We start from the raw sequence: 24,804 nt of genomic DNA, 5'->3' as shown, positions 1-24,804 counted from the left end.
TCTTAAACAGGCTTTCTCTTCCTCCAACAGGACACAGAATCCATTATATTCATGATATTACAGTTATCTGAATAATTTAAATACTGAGATGTATAGTTGATATCATTTTCATGATGATAGGAATTAAAGCATGTTATTAAACATGAGAACACAGTGGCCCAGTGATAGTGACGAGCTGGCCCCCAGGCCAGAGATTGTTCCTGCCTCAAGCAAGATGCTCACTGCGCTGTGCACGACCTTCGATGAAATAATTCATTGCAGCAGTACTATCTCTTTCAAACATACTAATCCCCAATTCCTGTCCTTTCTTTTCTTTCTCCAAAAACCCAATCACCACACAATCTGCTCTGTAATAGACATTAAGCCATCTGTAAGCTGAGAACGCTGATTCTTCAAAACTTTTAAGGAACATTAAAATATCTTTGTAGTACATGTTTAATTATTCTATCCATCTATCCTTCCAGTGTCACGCCAACCCCAGCAAGAATAATGCGCGAGGCAGGAACAATACGTGAACGGAGCGCCAGATCCTTGCTAGTTCTGTGACACCATATCCTCACATGTTTAATTATTAACAATATAGATTATTTAAATAAAGTTAAAGTTTTACCTGTATCTATAATAATAAAAGGCAAAGCCCTCACTGACTGACTGACTCACTCACTCACTCACTGACTGACTGACTCACTCATCACTAATTCTCCAACTTCCCGTGTAGGTGGAAGGCTGAAATTTGGCAGGCTCATTCCTTACAGCTTACTTACAAAAGTTAGGCAGGTTTCATTTCGAAATTCAAAGCGTAATGGTCATAACTGGAACATATTTTTTGTCCATACACTGTAATGGAGGAGGCGGAGTCACGTATCGCGTCATCACGCCTCCTACGTAATCACGTGAACTAAAAACAAGGAAGACATTTACAGCACGAGTCACACGCGGGAACGAAGGTAAATGACGTTAATTTTTGACTGTCTTTTAATACTGTGTAAGCATACATATTAACACATGTGCAATTAAACGTGTGCATTTACGGGGTGATTTCTCAGGCTTAAAAGCTCACCTTTTATCAAACGCGGGAAGAAAGGTAACTGACGTTGTTCACTGTCTTTTAATACTGTGTAACCATACATATTAACACATGTCCAATTAAACGTGTGCATTTACGGGGTGATTTCTCAGGCTTAAAAGCTCACCTTTTACTAAAAAGGTAAATGCAAAACTATTTTCAATCAGTTTATTGAAACGCTCCCGTTAAGGATTGCAATAACATATTCGCGAGATAAAAGAACGAAGCAGGGGGAAATGGAGGAACAGCCGCAAACAGCGAAGAGCAAAAAATTAATTAAACAATTGAGAACGGAGCGAGTTAAGCATACAAGCATGTTCATAAGGGAAACAAAGCACGGTGTAAAACGTAACTTTAAATTAAGTTTATAGAAACGCTCCCGCTGCGGATTGCAATAACATATTCGCGAGATAAAAGTTTAATAAGAAGACACGAGGTATAAACGAACCACACGCCGTGGCGCAACGTTAGGGGCAACAGTTTCAACCATTCTATGATCTGCTTCTCGCAACTGAAAGACGGCACATGGCGGATGTTAGCCGACTTGCTGACCGCAACGTTAGGGGCTTCAACTATGGCGCTGACGCCACATCTCACTGCCAACACTTTGCAGACTGTACTTAAAAGACACGCCCTCCTCACTGGACAGTTAAAAACACCAATCAAACTAACGATGACATCAAGTATTACCCAATCAAAAGTAGGAAAGGAGGCATCTTCATAAAATGCGTGTGGGATGATTTGCATGACACGCTGCTTTAAAAAAAAAATGATAAAAAAAATACGGGATAAATCCCGTCCAGTATTGATTCAAAACGGGACGCGCAATTTCATTCTCAAACGTGGCACGATTCCGTATTTTAAAGGACGGGTGGCAACCCTACAGTGCCAGGTAACCACCCATACAATCAGATTGTGATTCAGACTAGGAATGCAATGAATGTAATTACCCCGATCTACATACAAGGCGAAAGTCTTGCAACATTCAAAGATGATGGTTTGGGATAAGTACACCATACAACATAAAAGAGCTTATGAAGCCTTGAACCGAAAAAAGCAAGATCTCAGAGATCGTAAAAAAAAAAATAGGAGGTAATGTCGTTTTACTCGCTGTAGATTTTACTCAAACATTACCAGTTATTCCACGAGGGAGACCAGCAGATGAACTCAACGTGTGTTTAAAATCCATGCTTCTCCCACGCTCGGTTATATGTCGCGTGTTCTCGGGTAGGTGCACCAAAAAATGTATACATTTAAGCATGTAATGGGCAAACAAAAAATGAGGTATACCCGAAGGCACTGCAGTAGTACTTTATGTAACTTTACTTCTTAAATGTTAATGTTTTACTGTTTAATAATTTATACGCTTCTTATATGTTGTTCAAATTCTTTTATCAAAATACCAGTGACAGCGCAATGCACGATAACATGGAGTGAATACACCATACGCATCCGCCCACGGCTGCCCTGCTGTGCGCAGATAGGAGTTGATTCTACAATAAAATAAAATAAAGATAAAAAGAGTAAAACAATCATCACCCATAAAGCGTGTGTGTGTGTATATATGTGTATATATATATGTTGATATGTGGATGTGTATATGTATATATATATATATATATATATATATATGTAGATATGTATATATATGTGTATATGTATATGTATATATATGTTTATATGTGTGTGTCTGTATTTTATATATATAAAACACAGCAACACTCATAACAATGACAACACAATTACATTGACAATCATGTTACGTTATTTTTAAAACGTTTCCTTTTTTTTTCATAACCTCTTTAACACACTACTTCTCCGCTGCGAAGCGCGGGTATTTTGCTAGTTTATATATATATATATCCTAGACACAAACAGACGCACACCTGCAGTTCTAAAACACACATGTTTATTTACACAAAGGTCCCAAAACCCAAGTCCCGCACACACACAGTGCTTCCAGCACCAAAACACCCTTCTACGAGCCTTCAATGTCCGTGGGCCACCTCTCTTCTGTTCTCTGGAGCGCCATCCTACTCCAGCACCCGACTGTAGGAAGGCAGCCCCTTTAATATTCATCAGGATATGCTCCAGGTGCTTGTTGATGACCTTCCGGCAGCACTTCCAGGTATGGCGGAAGTGCCGCACGAGCACCTGGAAGCACTCAGGGCGTCCCTGGAAGGTACTTCCGCCACCTGCTCAGGTGTGGCGGAAGTGCAGATCTCCAAGGCTCCACGATGTTGTGGGAAACTTTGGGGGATCTTTGGCGGAACAGGAAGTGACATCATCAGAATCAGGTAGAATTTTCCGTGACTACACCCCACCACCCCTTGGCCTGGTGTGGAATTACCTTCTTCTGGTGTATGTATGTCACAATATTCACAAGAAATATAAATAACAAACTGTTGTTAAGTATGCAGATGATACCAAACTTGGTGGATTGGCAGACAATCTGGAATCCATTTAATCATTACCGATGGACTTGGACAGCATACAGGCTTGGGCAGATTTCTGGCAGATGAAGTTTAATGTCAGTAAATGTAAAGTATTACACATAGGAAGTAAAAATGTTAGGTTTGAATACACAATGTGAGGTCTGAAAATCGAAAGTACACCTTATGAGATGTATTTCAGGAGTCGTAATGGACTCTAAGCTATTGACTTCCAGACAGTGTTCAGAAGCCATTAAGAAGGCTAACAGAATGTTAGGTTATATAGCGCCTTGATGTTTGGAGTACAAGTCCAATGAGATCATGCTTAAGCTTTATAACACATTGGTGAAGCCTCATCTGGAGTGCTGTGTGCAGTTTTGGTTTCCAGGCCACAAAATGACATAGCAGTGCTGGAAAATGTCCAGAGAAGGACAACTAGGATGATTCCACGGCTACATGGGATGAGTTATGAGGAAAGATTAAGAGCTGAGCCTTTTCAGTTTAAGCAAAAGGAGATTAAAAGATTTGGTTAAAGTTTTTTACATTATGAAGGGAATTAGTTAAGTGGATCGAGACAGTTATTTTAAAATGAGTTCAACATGAAAACAAGGACACAGTTGGAAACTTGTTAAGAGTAAACAAATGTAAGGAGCATGATGACATCTGAAAATCATTGGGTATAGCAAACATAAATAGCATAATGACAAAGACATATTGGTGGTGGCCATATAAAAAACAAAATGATGTTATCAGAGTAACAACGTAATACATAAATACACAGAAATAAATGCATAAAATATTAACAATGTCATAAATAAATACAGGAATGTTGGAAACACATATTCACAACAGCTACACATTTGTATGTACGTTGCAAAGAAAAACTATCTAGCTTTTTTTTGATGACAAAAAAAAAATGAAAATCCTGAACTTGAAAAACACCTGGGGCCCCATGCATAACGCCGTGCGTAGAATTCACACTAAAACATGGAATACGGACAAAAACGGAAATGTTCGTACGCACAAAAAAATCTAAATCTGTGCGTTCGCCAACTTCCACATTCTTTCGCTCCATAAATCCCGGTCAGTGTGAAAAGTAATGCAAATGCACGTGCCTGCTGCCACTCCCCAAACTCCTCCCAGAATTATGCCTCTTTGAATTTGCAAATCAATATAAACAGCCCTTAAGTTCAGCGTTCTGTGAAAAAGCAATGGCAAAAGCATGGGGGGAAATAACAGAATTTCAGCAAATACCAAGTGGAGGCAAGGAAAAATGTACTATTTGTTGGTTTAAACAGTGGTATAAACAACAAAAGGAAGTTGACCGAGTGACATAGAGTGTCGGAGAAACTTGAAAGCTCAAGTTCACAAAGTCGCACAGTGCCCGAAATAAAAATGAAGTCATCAGATATCAAAGTCACTGTGAAAAGGCAAGTCGTAGCCCCCCGTCTGAGTGTCATATGAAAGCTTATTACGGTACAGAGAAAAGAAAAAAAAATAGGGATACAGTGGGTAAAAAAGCTCAAAATGTCAAACTTTAATCTTGAAATTTCCACTTTTATCACGTAGTTTATTTTGTCATTAAAGTAGAACATCATAAACTTCATCTTTAAATCGTTTAATTTACTAGTTTCTCAGATCCCATTGTAACTAAAGTAGCACATTAAATGCTTTGTTTTGTATTTGTTCTTCTATGTGCACTATGTGCGTGAATCACTACGTGCTTCTTAAACAGGCTTTCTCTTCCTCCAACAGGACACAGAATCCATTATATTCATGATATTACAGTTATCTGAATAATTTAAATACTGCGATGTATAGTTGATATCATTTTCATGATGATAGGAATTAAAGCATGTTATTAAACATGAGAACACAGTGGCCCAGTGATAGTGACGAGCTGGCCCCCAGGCCAGAGATTGTTCCTGCCTCAAGCAAGATGCTCACTGCGCTGTGCACGACCTTCGATGAAATAATTCATTGCAGCAGTACTATCTCTTTCAAACATACTAATCCCCAATTCCTGTCCTTTCTTTTCTTTCTCCAAAAACCCAATCACCACACAATCTGCTCTGTAATAGACATTAAGCCATCTGTAAGCTGAGAACGCTGATTCTTCAAAACTTTTAAGGAACATTAAAATATCTTTGTAGTACATGTTTAATTATTCTATCCATCTATCCTTCCAGTGTCACGCCAACCCCAGCAAGAATAATGCGCGAGGCAGGAACAATACGTGAACGGAGCGCCAGATCCTTGCTAGTTCTGTGACACCATATCCTCACATGTTTAATTATTAACAATATAGATTATTTAAATAAAGTTAAAGTTTTACCTGTATCTATAATAATAAAAGGCAAAGCCCTCACTGACTGACTGACTCACTCACTCACTCACTGACTGACTGACTCACTCATCACTAATTCTCCAACTTCCCGTGTAGGTGGAAGGCTGAAATTTGGCAGGCTCATTCCTTACAGCTTACTTACAAAAGTTAGGCAGGTTTCATTTCGAAATTCAAAGCGTAATGGTCATAACTGGAACATATTTTTTGTCCATACACTGTAATGGAGGAGGCGGAGTCACGTATCGCGTCATCACGCCTCCTACGTAATCACGTGAACTAAAAACAAGGAAGACATTTACAGCACGAGTCACACGCGGGAACGAAGGTAAATGACGTTAATTTTTGACTGTCTTTTAATACTGTGTAAGCATACATATTAACACATGTGCAATTAAACGTGTGCATTTACGGGGTGATTTCTCAGGCTTAAAAGCTCACCTTTTATCAAACGCGGGAAGAAAGGTAACTGACGTTGTTCACTGTCTTTTAATACTGTGTAACCATACATATTAACACATGTCCAATTAAACGTGTGCATTTACGGGGTGATTTCTCAGGCTTAAAAGCTCGCCTTTTACTAAAAAGGTAAATGCAAAACTATTTTCAATCAGTTTATTGAAACGCTCCCGTTAAGGATTGCAATAACATATTCGCGAGATAAAAGAACGAAGCAGGGGGAAATGGAGGAACAGCCGCAAACAGCGAAGAGCAAAAAATTAATTAAACAATTGAGAACGGAGCGAGTTAAGCATACAAGCATGTTCATAAGGGAAACAAAGCACGGTGTAAAACGTAACTTTAAATTAAGTTTATAGAAACGCTCCCGCTGCGGATTGCAATAACATATTCGCGAGATAAAAGTTTAATGAGAAGACACGAGGTATAAACGAACCACACGCCGTGGCGCAACGTTAGGGGCAACAGTTTCAACCATTCTATGATCTGCTTCTCGCAACTGAAAGACGGCACATGGCGGATGTTAGCCGACTTGCTGACCGCAACGTTAGGGGCTTCAACTATGGCGCTGACGCCACATCTCACTGCCAACACTTTGCAGACTGTACTTAAAAGACACGCCCTCCTCACTGGACAGTTAAAAACACCAATCAAACTAACGATGACATCAAGTATTACCCAATCAAAAGTAGGAAAGGAGGCATCTTCATAAAATGCGTGTGGGATGATTTGCATGACACGCTGCTTTAAAAAAAAAATGATAAAAAAAATACGTGATAAATCCCGTCCAGTATTGATTCAAAACGGGACGCGCAATTTCATTCTCAAACGTGGCACGATTCCGTATTTTAAAGGACGGGTGGCAACCCTACAGTGCCAGGTAACCACCCATACAATCAGATTGTGATTCAGACTAGGAATGCAATGAATGTAATTACCCCGATCTACATACAAGGCGAAAGTCTTGCAACATTCAAAGATGATGGTTTGGGATAAGTACACCATACAACATAAAAGAGCTTATGAAGCCTTGAACCGAAAAAAGCAAGATCTCAGAGATCGTAAAAAAAAAAATAGGAGGTAATGTCGTTTTACTCGCTGTAGATTTTACTCAAACATTACCAGTTATTCCACGAGGGAGACCAGCAGATGAACTCAACGTGTGTTTAAAATCCATGCTTCTCCCACGCTCGGTTATATGTCGCGTGTTCTCGGGTAGGTGCACCAAAAAATGTATACATTTAAGCATGTAATGGGCAAACAAAAAATGAGGTATACCCGAAGGCACTGCAGTAGTACTTTATGTAACTTTACTTCTTAAATGTTAATGTTTTACTGTTTAATAATTTATACGCTTCTGATATGTTGTTCAAATTCTTTTATCAAAATACCAGTGACAGCGCAATGCACGATAACATGGAGTGAATACACCATACGCATCTGCCCACGGCTGCCCTGCTGTGCGCAGATAGGAGTTGATTCTACAATAAAATAAAATAAAGATAAAAAGAGTAAAACAATCATCACCCATAAAGCGTGTGTGTGTGTATATATGTGTATATATATATGTTGATATGTGGATGTGTATATGTATATATATATATATATATATATATATATATATATATATATATATATATATATGTATGTAGATATGTATATATATGTGTATATGTATATGTATATATATGTTTATATGTGTGTGTCTGTATTTTATATATATAAAACACAGCAACACTCATAACAATGACAACACAATTACATTGACAATCATGTTACGTTATTTTTAAAATGTTTCCTTTTTTTTTCATAACCTCTTTAACACACTACTTCTCCGCTGCGAAGCGCGGGTATTTTGCTAGTTTATATATATATATATCCTAGACACAAACAGACGCACACCTGCAGTTCTAAAACACACATGTTTATTTACACAAAGGTCCCAAAACCCAAGTCCCGCACACACACAGTGCTTCCAGCACCAAAACACCCTTCTACGAGCCTTCAATGTCCGTGGGCCACCTCTCTTCTGTTCTCTGGAGCGCCATCCTACTCCAGCACCCGACTGTAGGAAGGCAGCCCCTTTAATATTCATCAGGATATGCTCCAGGTGCTTGTTGATGACCTTCCGGCAGCACTTCCAGGTATGGCGGAAGTGCCGCACGAGCACCTGGAAGCACTCAGGGCGTCCCTGGAAGGTACTTCCGCCACCTGCTCAGGTGTGGCGGAAGTGCAGATCTCCAAGGCTCCACGATGTTGTGGGAAACTTTGGGGGATCTTTGGCGGAACAGGAAGTGACATCATCAGAATCAGGTAGAATTTTCCGTGACTACACCCCACCACCCCTTGGCCTGGTGTGGAATTACCTTCTTCTGGTGTATGTATGTCACAATATTCACAAGAAATATAAATAACAAACTGTTGTTAAGTATGCAGATGATACCAAACTTGGTGGATTGGCAGACAATCTGGAATCCATTTAATCATTACCGATGGACTTGGACAGCATACAGGCTTGGGCAGATTTCTGGCAGATGAAGTTTAATGTCAGTAAATGTAAAGTATTACACATAGGAAGTAAAAATGTTAGGTTTGAATACACAATGTGAGGTCTGAAAATCGAAAGTACACCTTATGAGATGTATTTCAGGAGTCGTAATGGACTCTAAGCTATTGACTTCCAGACAGTGTTCAGAAGCCATTAAGAAGGCTAACAGAATGTTAGGTTATATAGCGCCTTGATGTTTGGAGTACAAGTCCAATGAGATCATGCTTAAGCTTTATAACACATTGGTGAAGCCTCATCTGGAGTGCTGTGTGCAGTTTTGGTTTCCAGGCCACAAAATGACATAGCAGTGCTGGAAAATGTCCAGAGAAGGACAACTAGGATGATTCCAGGGCTACATGGGATGAGTTATGAGGAAAGATTAAGAGCTGAGCCTTTTCAGTTTAAGCAAAAGGAGATTAAAAGATTTGGTTAAAGTTTTTTACATTATGAAGGGAATTAGTTAAGTGGATCGAGACAGTTATTTTAAAATGAGTTCAACATGAAAACAAGGACACAGTTGGAAACTTGTTAAGAGTAAACAAATGTAAGGAGCATGATGACATCTGAAAATCATTGGGTATAGCAAACATAAATAGCATAATGACAAAGACATATTGGTGGTGGCCATATAAAAAACAAAATGATGTTATCAGAGTAACAACGTAATACATAAATACACAGAAATAAATGCATAAAATATTAACAATGTCATAAATAAATACAGGAATGTTGGAAACACATATTCACAACAGCTACACATTTGTATTTACGTTGCAAAGAAAAACTATCTAGCTTTTTTTTGATGACAAAAAAAAAAATGAAAATCCTGAACTTGAAAAACACCTGGGGCCCCATGCATAACGGCGTGCGTAGAATTCACACTAAAACATGGAATACGGACAAAAACGGAAATGTTCGTACGCACAAAAAAATCTAAATCTGTGCGTTCGCCAACTTCCACATTCTTTCGCTCCATAAATCCCGGTCAGTGTGAAAAGTAATGCAAATGCACGTGCCTGCTGCCACTCCCCAAACTCCTCCCAGAATTATGCCTCTTTGAATATGCAAATCAATATAAACAGCCCTTAAGTTCAGCGTTCTGTGAAAAAGCAATGGCAAAAGCATGGGGGGAAATAACAGAATTTCAGCAAATACCAAGTGGAGGCAAGGAAAAATGTACTATTTGTTGGTTTAAACAGTGGTATAAACAACAAAAGGAAGTTGACCGAGTGACATAGAGTGTCGGAGAAACTTGAAAGCTCAAGTTCACAAAGTCGCACAGTGCCCGAAATAAAAATGAAGTCATCAGATATCAAAGTCACTGTGAAAAGGCAAGTCGTAGCCCCCCGTCTGAGTGTCATATGAAAGCTTATTACGGTACAGAGAAAAGAAAAAAAAATAGGGATACAGTGGGTAAAAAAGCTCAAAATGTCAAACTTTAATCTTGAAATTTCCACTTTTATCACGTAGTTTATTTTGTCATTAAAGTAGAACATCATAAACTTCATCTTTAAATCGTTTAATTTACTAGTTTCTCAGATCCCATTGTAACTAAAGTAGCACATTAAATGCTTTGTTTTGTATTTGTTCTTCTATGTGCACTATGTGCGTGAATCACTACGTGCTTCTTAAACAGGCTTTCTCTTCCTCCAACAGGACACAGAATCCATTATATTCATGATATTACAGTTATCTGAATAATTTAAATACTGAGATGTATAGTTGATATCATTTTCATGATGATAGGAATTAAAGCATGTTATTAAACATGAGAACACAGTGGCCCAGTGATAGTGACGAGCTGGCCCCCAGGCCAGAGATTGTTCCTGCCTCAAGCAAGATGCTCACTGCGCTGTGCACGACCTTCGATGAAATAATTCATTGCAGCAGTACTATCTCTTTCAAACATACTAATCCCCAATTCCTGTCCTTTCTTTTCTTTCTCCAAAAACCCAATCACCACACAATCTGCTCTGTAATAGACATTAAGCCATCTGTAAGCTGAGAACGCTGATTCTTCAAAACTTTTAAGGAACATTAAAATATCTTTGTAGTACATGTTTAATTATTCTATCCATCTATCCTTCCAGTGTCACGCCAACCCCAGCAAGAATAATGCGCGAGGCAGGAACAATACGTGAACGGAGCGCCAGATCCTTGCTAGTTCTGTGACACCATATCCTCACATGTTTAATTATTAACAATATAGATTATTTAAATAAAGTTAAAGTTTTACCTGTATCTATAATAATAAAAGGCAAAGCCCTCACTGACTGACTGACTCACTCACTCACTCACTGACTGACTGACTCACTCATCACTAATTCTCCAACTTCCCGTGTAGGTGGAAGGCTGAAATTTGGCAGGCTCATTCCTTACAGCTTACTTACAAAAGTTAGGCAGGTTTCATTTCGAAATTCAAAGCGTAATGGTCATAACTGGAACATATTTTTTGTCCATACACTGTAATGGAGGAGGCGGAGTCACGTATCGCGTCATCACGCCTCCTACGTAATCACGTGAACTAAAAACAAGGAAGACATTTACAGCACGAGTCACACGCGGGAACGAAGGTAAATGACGTTAATTTTTGACTGTCTTTTAATACTGTGTAAGCATACATATTAACACATGTGCAATTAAACGTGTGCATTTACGGGGTGATTTCTCAGGCTTAAAAGCTCACCTTTTATCAAACGCGGGAAGAAAGGTAACTGACGTTGTTCACTGTCTTTTAATACTGTGTAACCATACATATTAACACATGTCCAATTAAACGTGTGCATTTACGGGGTGATTTCTCAGGCTTAAAAGCTCGCCTTTTACTAAAAAGGTAAATGCAAAACTATTTTCAATCAGTTTATTGAAACGCTCCCGTTAAGGATTGCAATAACATATTCGCGAGATAAAAGAACGAAGTAGGGGGAAATGGAGGAACAGCCGCAAACAGTGAAGAGCAAAAAATTAATTAAACAATTGAGAACGGAGCGAGTTAAGCATACAAGCATGTTCATAAGGGAAACAAAGCACGGTGTAAAACGTAACTTTAAATTAAGTTTATAGAAACGCTCCCGCTGCGGATTGCAATAACATATTCGCAAGATAAAAGTTTAATGAGAAGACACGAGGTATAAACGAACCACACGCCGTGGCGCAACGTTAGGGGCAACAGTTTCAACCATTCTATGATCTGCTTCTCGCAACTGAAAGACGGCACATGGCGGATGTTAGCCGACTTGCTGACCGCAACGTTAGGGGCTTCAACTATGGCGCTGACGCCACATCTCAGTGCCAACACTTTGCAGACTGTACTTAAAAGACACGCCCTCCTCACTGGACAGTTAAAAACACCAATCAAACTAACGATGACATCAAGTATTACCCAATCAAAAGTAGGAAAGGAGGCATCTTCATAAAATGCGTGTGGGATGATTTGCATGAGATGCTGCTTTAAAAAAAAAATGATAAAAAAAATACGGGATAAATCCCGTCCAGTATTGATTCAAAACGGGACGCGCAATTTCATTCTCAAACGTGGCACGATTCCGTATTTTAAAGGACGGGTGGCAACCCTACAGTGCCAGGTAACCACCCATACAATCAGATTGTGATTCAGACTAGGAATGCAATGAATGTAATTACCCCGATCTACATACAAGGCGAAAGTCTTGCAACATTCAAAGATGATGGTTTGGGATAATTAGTACTTATTAAGTACACCATGGCACATAAAAGAGCTTATGAAGCCTTGAACCGAAAAGAGCAAGATCTCAGAGATCGTAAAAAAAAAAAAGCAGGTAATGTCATTTTACTCACTGTAGATTTTAGTCAAACATTACCAGTTATTCCACGAGGGAGACCAGCAGATGAACTCAACGCGTGTTTAAAATCCATGCTTCTCCCACGCTCGGTTATATGTCGCGTGTTCTCGGGTAGGTACACCAAAAAATGTATACATTTAAGCATGTGATGGGCAAACAAAAAATGAGGTATACCCGAAGGCACTGCAGTAGTACTCAGTGTAACTTTACTTCTTAAATGTTAATGTTTTACTGTTTAATAATTTATACGCTTCTTATATATTGTTCAAATTCTTTTATCAAAATACCAGTGACAGCGCAATGCACGATAACATGGAGTGAATACACCATACGCATCTGCCCACGGCCGCCCTGGTGTGCGCAGATAGGAGTTGATTCTAAAATAAAATAAACATAAAAAGAGTAATACAATCATCACCCATAAAGCGGATAGCAGACGTGACGTATTATATGTGTACCACATTTCAAGTCAATAGGTGAAACGGTTTGCAAGCTACAGGTGATTTAAAATCCTGGACAGACCAACGAAAAGCCACGGTAGCAAATTATAGAAGAAGATTTTACTGTTTAATAATTTATATTTATATGAAATGTGCTTCTTATATATTACTTCATATTCTCATATGATAATGATGTTAATGTTGTTTATATTGATTTCTATGTTATTGTAAGTGCATCTATGTGTGTGTATGTATGTATGTATGTGTATATATATATATATGTATATATATATATATATATAAAAAATATATGTGTATATGTATATATAATATATCTGTATATGTGTGTATATGTGTGTGTATATGTGTATATGTACACACACACATATATATATATATAATATATGTATATATATATATATATATATATATAATATATGTGTATATATATATATATATATAATATATAAATATATATATATAATATATGTGTATATGTATGTATATATATATATATATATATATATATGACAGCAACACTCATAACAATGGCAACACAATTACATTGACAATCATGTTACGTTATTTTTAAAATGTTTCCTTTACTTTTTCATAACCTCTTTAACACACTACTTCTCCGCTGCGAAGCGCGGGTATTTTGCTAGTAATATAATAAACATATTTTGCTGCATTTCATCTTAAAAATGATATCGTCACCTTATGTAAATATGCAATATTACAACTGTAATGCAAGTTTACAGTGAGGTGATTGTACTTATAAGTACAAACAGTTCTACAAGGAGCACTTGATGGACTGATTGAGTGCATTTATAGTTCTTGGGATGAAACTGTTTCTGAACTGTGAGCTTCTACCCCTTTGATGGTGTCTATTGCCAACAACAGCCCTAAAAGTTTAAAGATTTACCTTTCAGTTAGTAACAAGATTTTTTGATAAGCAGTTTTTTGACAAATATAATTTTGCAGCATACCTGTAATAGAACTATTTTATTGCTAAGAAAAATATTAACATTTTCACACAAATGTTGTATTTTTAAAATCCCCTTGCAAGAGACAATCCTAGCAAGTTAATGTTAATTTTAAATTCACATTGGTGTAGGCTTAAGTAGAATTCAATGTTAGCCTTACATATGTGTCGGGTCGATGCCTATATAGCGCCTTTTGCCACACTGGCGTAGCCTCGAGAGCCACGGTGTGCTTGCTTCTGTGGTGTCACGGGGTAGTGCGTATGCCTCGTGCTGCTGTGCTGGGTCACCACACAAAAAAATATACAGGTCCCTGTCCCAAAGACGGATAGGAATCCTGTCCACTATGCCAGTGTGGCAAAAGGCGCTATATAGGCATCAACCTGACACAGACTGAAAATGGAGGTATGTAAAAATGAAACAAGATTTATTATCTTCAGCTCGGGGCCATGTTTTCCCCGTGTCCCTCAGCCCTAACACAGTCCCAAAACACACAAAAGCACAAAGCAGAACACCAGCACAAAACACTCTTCTTTCTCCTCTACTCCTCCAATGCAGCTTCGTCCTCCTCCTCCCAACTCTGGTGCCTGGAGTGGTGACTGTCGGCTCCTTTTATAGCCCACCCAGAAGTGCTGCAGGTGCTCGTTGACCTTCTTCCGGCTGCACCTCCGGGTGTGGCTGCGTTCCTGCCCAGATGGGCTCGTTAGACCGTTCAGCTACCCTGGCGGTGGCCACGGAGCCCAACAGAAATGAGCTCCGGTGTTCCAAAATATTGGCCCTGATTCAACCCAGGGGGGCTGCCAACAAGTGTTCCGGGGGACGTAGTGTGCATCCCATGACTGCACCCCATGATCCAGTGTCAAAGGGGCATCCTGACTGGGCTTGGGTCCCGTCCATCTGCCACAGTATACAGTACTTTTTTTGTGCTCAGTTTTTATGGATTCAAAGAATTCAATACACCCTGTGAGAGATGGCCGGGCCACTAGATGGAGTCCTCCCTGCAGCATGGAGGTGCCCCGGATTACCACAGGGCATCGTGGGAGATGGAGTTCTACTTCACAGCCCTGCTGGGTGCCATGGGTGCCATCGGGTGACGCTGCAGGAAGACACAGGGATTTCTATTTACCCTATAGCCTGGAAGTACTCCCTAGTCACGGGGACAGAAGAACTGAAGTACTTCAGGGCTGAATAAAAATAAGAGTTTTCAAATGACCCGGAAGTGCTATGGAATCACATGGAATGAAGGACAGAAGCACTTCCGGGTCACGGACTATAAAAAGGACTATGGGAAACCCAGCAAGCCTTACACTCAACTGAGGCGGTAGGGTTGCAAAAGATGAAGTATGGGTATGCCATTTTATAGTAGGAGCTAAGAGTTTCTCAGAACAATGCCATAAGAAAGCACTTGTCCTGAAGACAACCTTAATGTTTTTGGCTTTATTGAACCTGACATTACATTTTGCAATGAGAGGTAGCTAAATTAAGATTGCATAAGGAACTTTCCTGATGGATGGAAATGAGGACAACGTTAGATTAAAAACGGAGAGGGAGCATTCCCTTAACAAAGGAACAATCATCAGTGAGTATGTGGAGACAATTATGAGAGTCAGTATCTGTAAGAGAAGTGGATATATTGATTCCTAAATATCTGAGCCTGCAGGAAATTGGTATTGAAAGGAGGACTTGTAAACAGAGATCATTAAGAGGTAGGAACTGAGGATTTTGCCCAGTGTTTCTAATACAGATAATGGTTGAAAAGACAAACAAACTTCGGATATAGGTATCAGAAAGACCAATACCAAAATAAAAGAGAATTTCATCTGCATATAGTGAATTAACATTAACATTACCGAAGCCTACAAAAAAACTCGTAATCCCGGCCCACCTTAAATTCCTTCGCACCTCTCCGTCAGTGTCTTTTGTGTTGTAAATGTGTCGATCAGCACAAGCAGCAAGCAGCGTGATATCCCAACCCCTGCCCATTGCCGCAGCTCAATTCAAAAAGAAGGTTCTCAGTGCTCAGTGTTTAATTTGGAGTGAAGTGCCCGGAACTGTAGAGGGTAAATAATATATTGTTATTTGGAATACATACATTTCATGTGTGTTCTGTGTCTACAACAATCTATGTAATCACATTGTTAAAACTGAATCGTTTTTCATGTTTTAATAGTAATTTACAAAATGAAGACATGAAGTGTATAATGTGTGAAGCCTGAAGTCCAAATATCAAATAAGCACTTTCACTAAAGATACAAGTATAACAAAACAAGTGTGCTTTCATTCAAGAATATAACCAAAGAAAAAGAAAGCAGGTTAGGGTAGGCTATTGATGTGACAGCTTGTGTGGTGCAACGGTAAGAACTGCTGACTCCTAATCAAGAGGTTGCTGGTAGTGAGCTGCTCTTATTGTTAATATTATACATTTGATTTGCTTCTGTAACAGCTGGTGTAAATTTATAGTACTTGCAAAAGTTAACTTTTTTTTTTCAGCTTTATTCTCTCAGTCATGTTCACGCTCCAACAACCACCCAAACAGAAAACCCCCAATCTGACGCTGATTTCAGAGAAAGTCGTGGTATTTGTTATACCACCTCTTTATTTGAAAACAGTGTCAGATCTTGTGCACGAATGAGACTGGAACTGGGAAAACTGTGGACATGGGTGTGAGTAGTGTGCGTGACTGAGAATGATTGTGAATGTGAATTTTTTTATTTTATACAGTTTTATTCTTGAGGGTTTCCTGCTAACGCTGAATAGTATGCACCTTCTGGGTAATTGATGCAAAGGACTCATTTGTCTTGATACTTCACATTAGTAGCCTACTGGGTCTAACTCCTTATGTATAATTATGAGCCCAGGCACAGTGAATTTGGAGTTCAGTTCTCTGTATCAGAAGGGAGCTAAATTCTTTTCTGGTGGAGGCAAGTAGAAGCTTGTGCTCTTTACGAACCAGTGGAGGAATGACTTTTTTTATAGAGCTGTAAGTTTAGATTAGAGCTCAGCAATTTCATGCAAGTTTGAATGAGCAAGGTGTGATAGAAACTGTAAACTAATAGATAAAGATTTTAGTGGCTTCTTAAATTGGACGTGTTAAATTTCTGCACAGGTGCATGGAGCAGTAGAGAAGGTAAATGTACCTGTAATGAACAGAGTTTGTGCTGAGACAGGGTAGTGTAGAATAAAGATGACTGTAGAACCAGGGGGAATATGAAATGAAACTATAATCAATACGAGAAAGTGATTTATATCCTGTAGTATGAAAACTCACTGGCTGAGGCATTTAGCAACCTAAAAAAGTCCAAGAAGATCAGTTCTGATACTAATTTACCCAAAGAAAAACTGGACAAAGAAGAATGAGTGTCTAGGGCGCAAGGGGGACCTGTCTTGAACCAGGCTCATTACAGCATTAGTATCAATACCAAGTACGAGTTCACAGCTGGAGTGATCAAGGAGGGAATGGGTTAGAGAGGGAAAAAAGGGAAGGGCAAATTGAAGTGAGTCCATATACAGACATTGGTAATAATTTGGGTGCGCCGATCTTAGACTGCAGGAAATAAAACTGGCCTGCCTTACCACTATCTTTTTGCAATATGGAGAGAGCACTTCACAAGAATGAGATAATGCAACACAATGGTAATTCTTATTATAGCAATGCACATAAGGAGCAAACTGGCAACTACGGAGTGGGATTAAATATATGTAGCCATTGGTGATCTGGGTTCAAGGCCTTCAATTTCCAGGAAATTATATTAAGTTAAGCCATGGTCAAAGAAAATGACAGAAACAAATATAAGAGTACTGAAATAAAAATACATATACAGCAGGGTGACAGAAAGCAAATTGATTAACATATATACCCATAAGCTACTAGGCTATAAAAACTCACCAAAATTCCTCTCTGCCACCAATCCAAAATCCATATATTGAGAAAGTACGTGTTTTGATAAAGTTATCCACAGCAACTGAAGCTTCCAAAGGGGGAATCAGATATAACATGTTTCTGATGCTCATTTTCAGACTACCAGGGTATGCAGGAATGATTTTCTGCATAGTAAAGGAACTGAAGTCTTCAGAGAAGCAACTTTTACAGCCTTTGACAGAAATCCTAAAACTGAAACTAAGCTCTTTCCATAAGAGCTGGTGATCACAAAACCTTTAAAAAGGGGATGAGGGCCAGCAGAATCAGACCAATTTTTGCAAATATGCTGCATCTGCATGCTTTCCAGGGTGAAGTTAAGGAGCTTTGGAAACCATTTAGATAAGACTTGAGAAAGAAAAAGAATTGAGTTATCTTTCTTGAGTTCCTCCTTCAGCACACCTGCCAAATCTTAAATTGTTCTTCCTTAATAACTGTGAGTTTGACTTGAATCTCTGCAAAGTTAGCCTGCATAGTAACATTTAAGACAGTCATGTGCTGAAGAAACACATTTCCATAGAGCATCATGTGACACCAATTTATAATAACTTAATGAAACATAACTAAGAAATGTAAGCCTGAAACAGAAACACCATAGACAAGAAGTTGTTTTCTGTGTGTATTATCAGTTTTTCTCTTCATTTTTGTATGCAGTATTAATGTACTGAATGTCTTGAAAAAAGAGGATAGTTAAACTGTGCAATTTTTTGTGTACAAACAATACTCAATGCTCAAACTTTTCATGCACCTGGAGACTTTTGAAACATTAAAGAAACACAGCTACACCCAAGATTCAATGATCAATCAAAACAGTAAGTGACCAGCTAATCAAACAGAAAAATAGTTGTTAGAGACCTTGTAAAAAAGGCCTGTTATGCTGGAGCATTGATCAGAATACTGAAAGATTATGGTAGGAGGCTGAAATGGAAAAAGGACAAAGACTTGTTTTGATCTACAAAATTCACCAAAGTGTTTTTCGCAGCAAATTTGCTAGGTTTGCCAGTGAGTTTATTTGACATAATATTTTCCTGAAAACTCACTGTGACTTAGGTGCCCTTTTTCTCCCTAGCACCACTTGATGCTTTGCAAGGCCGTCATGACATCACAGAGGTATAGCAGTCATTGTTTTATGGAAAAGCACCCTCAAATACGTAACACTGATCCTAATAGTGGCCTGATATGCTGTATCAATCACTATACTGGATTAAACTCTTAGTTAGATATGGATTTATTATGAATAATTTTAAAGGTATGCTAAAAATTAGCAGAAAACTTGTGGATACATTTAAACACAAATCATATGCGCACAAGGAAACTGAAAATGTGTTGGTGTATTTGTGTATTAAAGGTTAATGTCTTTTGTAAGGATTGCGAACTTAATGGAATTCACTCATAACTAATAAATACTATATCTTGAAACTTATGGCTGAAGTCTTTAACACTTTGGCCCTTAACATGGTCTTTCCAAATTCCGAAGTTGGGCACTGTGTTATCTCATGGGGGTTTGGTACAAAGAAAGCCATTTTAAAATGGGCTGGGGGTTTCTTTATTAATAGCAATAAGCATATCCTAAGATCCAATTTGGAAATGTCAATCCACAGAATGAGGTGAAAGGGTAAAACTTAATTGCCAACATTAAAGCAAAAATTAGCAAACATTACAAGACAGCGTCAAAAATTGACTACTTTTTATAGTCTTTCCATTAAATGCAAAAGAAAGATTGCTCCTTTTTATAGAAACTTTCCAAAGTACAGAAGGATAAAACAGAAGAGACATGCAACTTTAATGATTTTTATAGGAATGCGGTTTTATAGGAACCTTTCTGTACGCAAAACCACAAAGCACAAAATGCAGACCATGTTGTCTTCTAAAGACATTCCTGCACACGACTCCGTGACACAGCAGCCCAATGTGGTTACGGGTTACACAGCCAGATCACATACCAAAAGGGAGTCACAGCGGGAAAAAAAGGTTATATATCCCTGCTTTACGTTCAAATGAGTTTGAAAATTAAACCATAACTGATTTGTTGTTTCAACCACAGGAAAATGTTTTCAAACGATGAAAAACCTTTGGTGTAAGAAAAACATCCTGAAACATAATACTAATTATTGTACTGTAAAAGCTATATTTGACAAAATTTGCAGTTTACAGAGAAGATGCTGAGTAAATATGTTTTGAAAAGATTAAACACTATAAGCAAATGTCTGAGGTATAAATTATTTGCCTACTCTACTATATTAACATTAAACTAATATTCTATTAATTTAACCAAACCTGAGACTAATACACACAACACAAAAAGAACAATTCAGTAAAAAAAATTAATCATTATTGATTAGACATGTCAACAAGTTCTCAAAATGTTTTTGTTTCTTTTTTGTGACATTGCATGTTTCATATGTTATAACATGAAGTGAACCCTGATATACAACCTGAAAAAAATACTTTGCTCAAAAAAGAGTATTCGTCCTTCATATTTAAGCAAGATCATAAATTTGCACAAACTTGTGGCAGTGTGTGGATTTCTAAAATATAGTCAGTGCAGTTCAGCCGCTGCAAAGTGGCCATGTGGTGTTTGGTGTGGAGGCGAGCTGATTAATTAGCACAGTTTCTCCACATCAGCACTCCATGGGTCCTAAATTAGGGTGACCTGCCCAAAGCAGTATAAAGGGGACCCTTAGAAGATCAAGAAAGAGAGAGTGAGAAAGTAAAACATGAGGTTGAAAGACACAGTCAGAGCCCGCATACACCAAGGGACTGCAGGCTGGAGAGGAGGGCAGGGCTTGCGGGGTCACTGCCGAATGCCGTGCGATGGCGGCGGGGATATAAGCCAGATAGAAAAGTTGACTGCATTTGTCAGAGTGCGTCTCTGCTTACTGAGCAGACTGTCACAGTGAACAGCAGGGATGTGGGATAAGAAGGAGGCACTGAAGCTTGTGACAGGTTACAAAGGGACAGATTGTGACCGTGATCGTGACAGTTTTTAACCCTCGATTTCAACCTGTTTAAGTGTAGATTTATTTATATCACTTTAATTTACATTAGAACACTGTTTATATCATGACTTATTTATTTGTCACCTGTGCACTGGATGTTTGAAAATTGCTTTGTTTTGACTGAATGAAAAGCAATTTTATATATTTGCACCACTTTTGCTGTGAGGCATCCTTATTCGTTCTAGTCCATCCCAGTTTCATGACTATCAGTGTACCTGCAGATAACCCAAGGATCACACCAATGTGAATTTGTTTCCATTATGAAGAGTTTCATCAAAGTGATCAATCTTGAGAAGTTCTCGTATCTGAGGTCCAATGAAAATCCTTTTACTTGTTTTTGCCTCACTTAGCCTAGAAAAAGTTCCTCAAAGCCTTGACCCCTCTCAGATGATTTCCCTGGCATCTCAAAATCTAGAACTAAACATCAATTTCCATGGTAATACCAATGTTCAGGGGATAACAATTAGGGAAAATTAGCTATGTTGGCCCAGAAAACATTTTGTCTGTTGACCAGTGTTATTATATTTATTACTTTAAAAAAAGTTATTTTTTCTGATCAAATTTTTATTAACAAAGTATAAATCGCAAACAATGGCAACAACTCACAGAAAGTTATATTATAATATACCAATAAAACACCCACCCCATGGCGTCCACACCCCACCACTTTGAAATAAGTTATACTAGACCTGGAATTCTTGATTGACAAAAGGTTATAGAGCTAATCTTCTAATATAAACAGATTTCCTTTTGTAAGCATAGGAATAAAATATAATGTAGATCAAATGGCTATTGCAGAGAGGTTTGATAAAAGTTTCATTCTAAAATGGAGCAAAGTTCACCCTTCTCACTCATAATCAGTCAATCTGTTTAGTCAAATGGTTTGGGTAACTAGGACTCGCCAACCTGTTTTTATTTGCATGCTATGATTCATACAAAAGCAATTTGCTGATATGACTGGGGGTGTTCCTCAGTTTTGCTGCAGTACACATAGACACTTTCAAAATCAATTTCCCAGTCGCAGAAGAAGTGTTTTAAAGCTCTGAATGGATGAGACGGCTGTTACAAAAGACCTGACCTGTAACAGCTTGTACACCAGCATTATACCGCCGGCATCAATAAAACTGTCGGAATGTAAATAGAGTCCTGTTGCGTTAATACCATCTGAAAAGCACTGCTTCAAACCTTTTCATTTTACTCCAAACATAGCCCAGTTCCGGTTTGACATTTTTTAAAAAGTGCACATAAAGAACGTATCTCTTTATCATCACAAAAACGCAGGCCAAAATCCTTTAAAAACAGTCAACATTGTTTCCATTCCACTGTTCCTAAATATGCCCAGTGCCTAAATTTGAATATTCCTCAGCTTGCTAATAACCTAAATATTCTGCAGCAGGTATCATTCTTCTCTGTTTCTCTTAAAACCAGTCCACTAAAACGTTTTTGCAACAAGCTGCCTAAGGACATAAACATGCTGGAACCAGGTTCAAAATAAATAACTCAAAGAACTATGGTTTTCCAGTTATGTGGAGGATTATGAAGAGAGAGAACTGAGCACCTGTGGCCTTTATCCAGGAGAGGGCTCCATATATCACGCCGTGATTCTTCCCTGTAAATGCCTTACATCAGCTACCTCTCAACTCCACGCTCGGACTTCTTGGTTTCAGAGTTGGGATTTGATGAGGATGGTTATTATGCCATGTTTTGCAGGATCAGTGACAACAGTTAAATTAACTGCACTCCTTACTCCCATCAAAAAGATAAGGCAGGACTTAATTATTCTTTGTGGTCTGTCCTTCTTTAAGTTCAGCAGGTCACAAGCACCACCACCACCACTCCACTTGACAGGGTACCCATGTAGCAACCAAATACAATATTGCTTTTTTCCCATTCTTATTACATTGTTTACATGTACAAGCACCTAAATAAAACATAATTCAATATGGATGCTAAAAGATAAACAGATCTGACATCTTAAAAAATAGTCTTCAGAGATCCAGTGCAATCCTCTGGTCCGCCCCATGATGTAAATGAAGTGCAGCAGAATGATATCAAGACTGCCGTGTTATATGGTTGTATATATTAATAATAAAAAAACAACTTAGGTTTACTTATAACTTGCTTTATAGCTCTCCAAATCTGCCTTGCAATTTATATTTTCCCTGTCTGGTCCATGGTCTCCTAATTTTCTTTTGAAATTGTTTTCAGGGTTTTAAGTACTACTGGTCATATTTGTTTTTTTGTCTTAACATGTTTTAACAATGTTAAAAACTAACTGCATTTTCATGCAATGCTACTTTGTTTTTCTTATGCGTGCAGCCATTTTCTAGCTGTGGTGCCATGATGCAACAGTTGGTTGTTAAGAGGTGTGTCCCGGAAGTCACTTAGTATGACATCATTAGCACAAGCACTTTTAAGCTGTGCCGTGGGCTGAGACACTTTGTCCAGATTGTGGATTCACTTCAAAGCCTTCTCCTTCTTTCTTTTGCTGTGTGTTGACTTTTTTAGTTACCCCATTTATTATTACGAGTTAAGACTTATGATTTAACTCTGGTTATGTGTTTATTTATTGGTTTCCTGACTGTGATTTTTGTTACATGTCCTGAGATTTGTGTATTTGCTCATATGTCATCCCAGATTCGACATTTGGCTTATTTTATAAACTCTGATGCAGTGCTGCCACTCTGTGAAGGCAGAACAATGACAAGTGCCACTTTGAACTCTACAGTTCACACATAAGGAAGACAACATAATCAAGTACTACTTTTTTATTAAAGAGTATATCAGGTGTCAAGTCTGTGAGTCGAGATGTCTTTCTTGGGGAAAAATTTACAGGTTGTACTGGTGGAGGATTTTGCACTTGCATAGTCACTTACCCATTTGTCTTTCCACCCACAACCAAGAAGGTCCCAAGCAAAACGAAAGATCTTAAACTCACTGATAATTCCACCTCTTACAGACAAAAATCAGATAAATATCAACCATAAGAGGGTGTAACTATTAGATAATGACCATCCATGAACACAATTCTGTTTTTTCTATCACTGCTCCCTATTTAGCCCATCCAGAGCTAAATAAATGGGAATTTCTTTACTGGACTCTCATTCTTTATCAGTGTTTTACACAGATATCAAATAAAGCATACAGCAATGGGCTGGGAAACCACCTTCTTTGAAAAATACTGCACACTCAATTTGCTGCTTTGGACTGTTTTTTGAATAAGTGGAAATTTATACCAATAATCTCAGAATCAGCTGCATCAACAAAGCATAAAATGTATGCAATTTAGTAGTAATATTTTAATTATGATAGAGATTATTCATTAATTTTATTATTTGGTGTCTGCATCTTGTGTGAAAAAATTATATATATTTGTTCAGGTTTTTTGTTTTTACCTCGCGGAATTCGTTTTGGATGTTAGTATTTTAATGTCACCTAAGAAAAAATATAACTTTTAATTTTACAACACCATATTGGGCTCTGCCACTTTCTGCTACTCAGCATTGCGGTTTCCATGGGGATTTTACTCAAAAGGCAATGGGAAATGCACCGGATGTAACCCTTTTAAAAGTCAGTAAGCATTTCCCTTAATTATATAAGAACTGGATATTGATAGCTTTCAGTGTGTTATTTTTTTAGTTTAATTCTGTTTATAAAAGACTTAGGTTTTGTTGGAGGAGTTCCATTTTAGTCTCAATTTTAGAATTCATTTGAAAGATTGCTTTGGTTTTGCTTCCCAGTTACAATCTTGGCACATTTTCTTACCACGTCGTCTCTCCTGGTCTGTATCATTAAA

Source organism: Erpetoichthys calabaricus, chromosome 16, assembly GCF_900747795.2.
Source record: "Erpetoichthys calabaricus chromosome 16, fErpCal1.3, whole genome shotgun sequence".
In the NCBI taxonomy this organism is placed as follows: domain Eukaryota; kingdom Metazoa; phylum Chordata; class Cladistia; order Polypteriformes; family Polypteridae; genus Erpetoichthys; species Erpetoichthys calabaricus.
Note: the sequence above shows the minus strand (reverse complement) of the source record.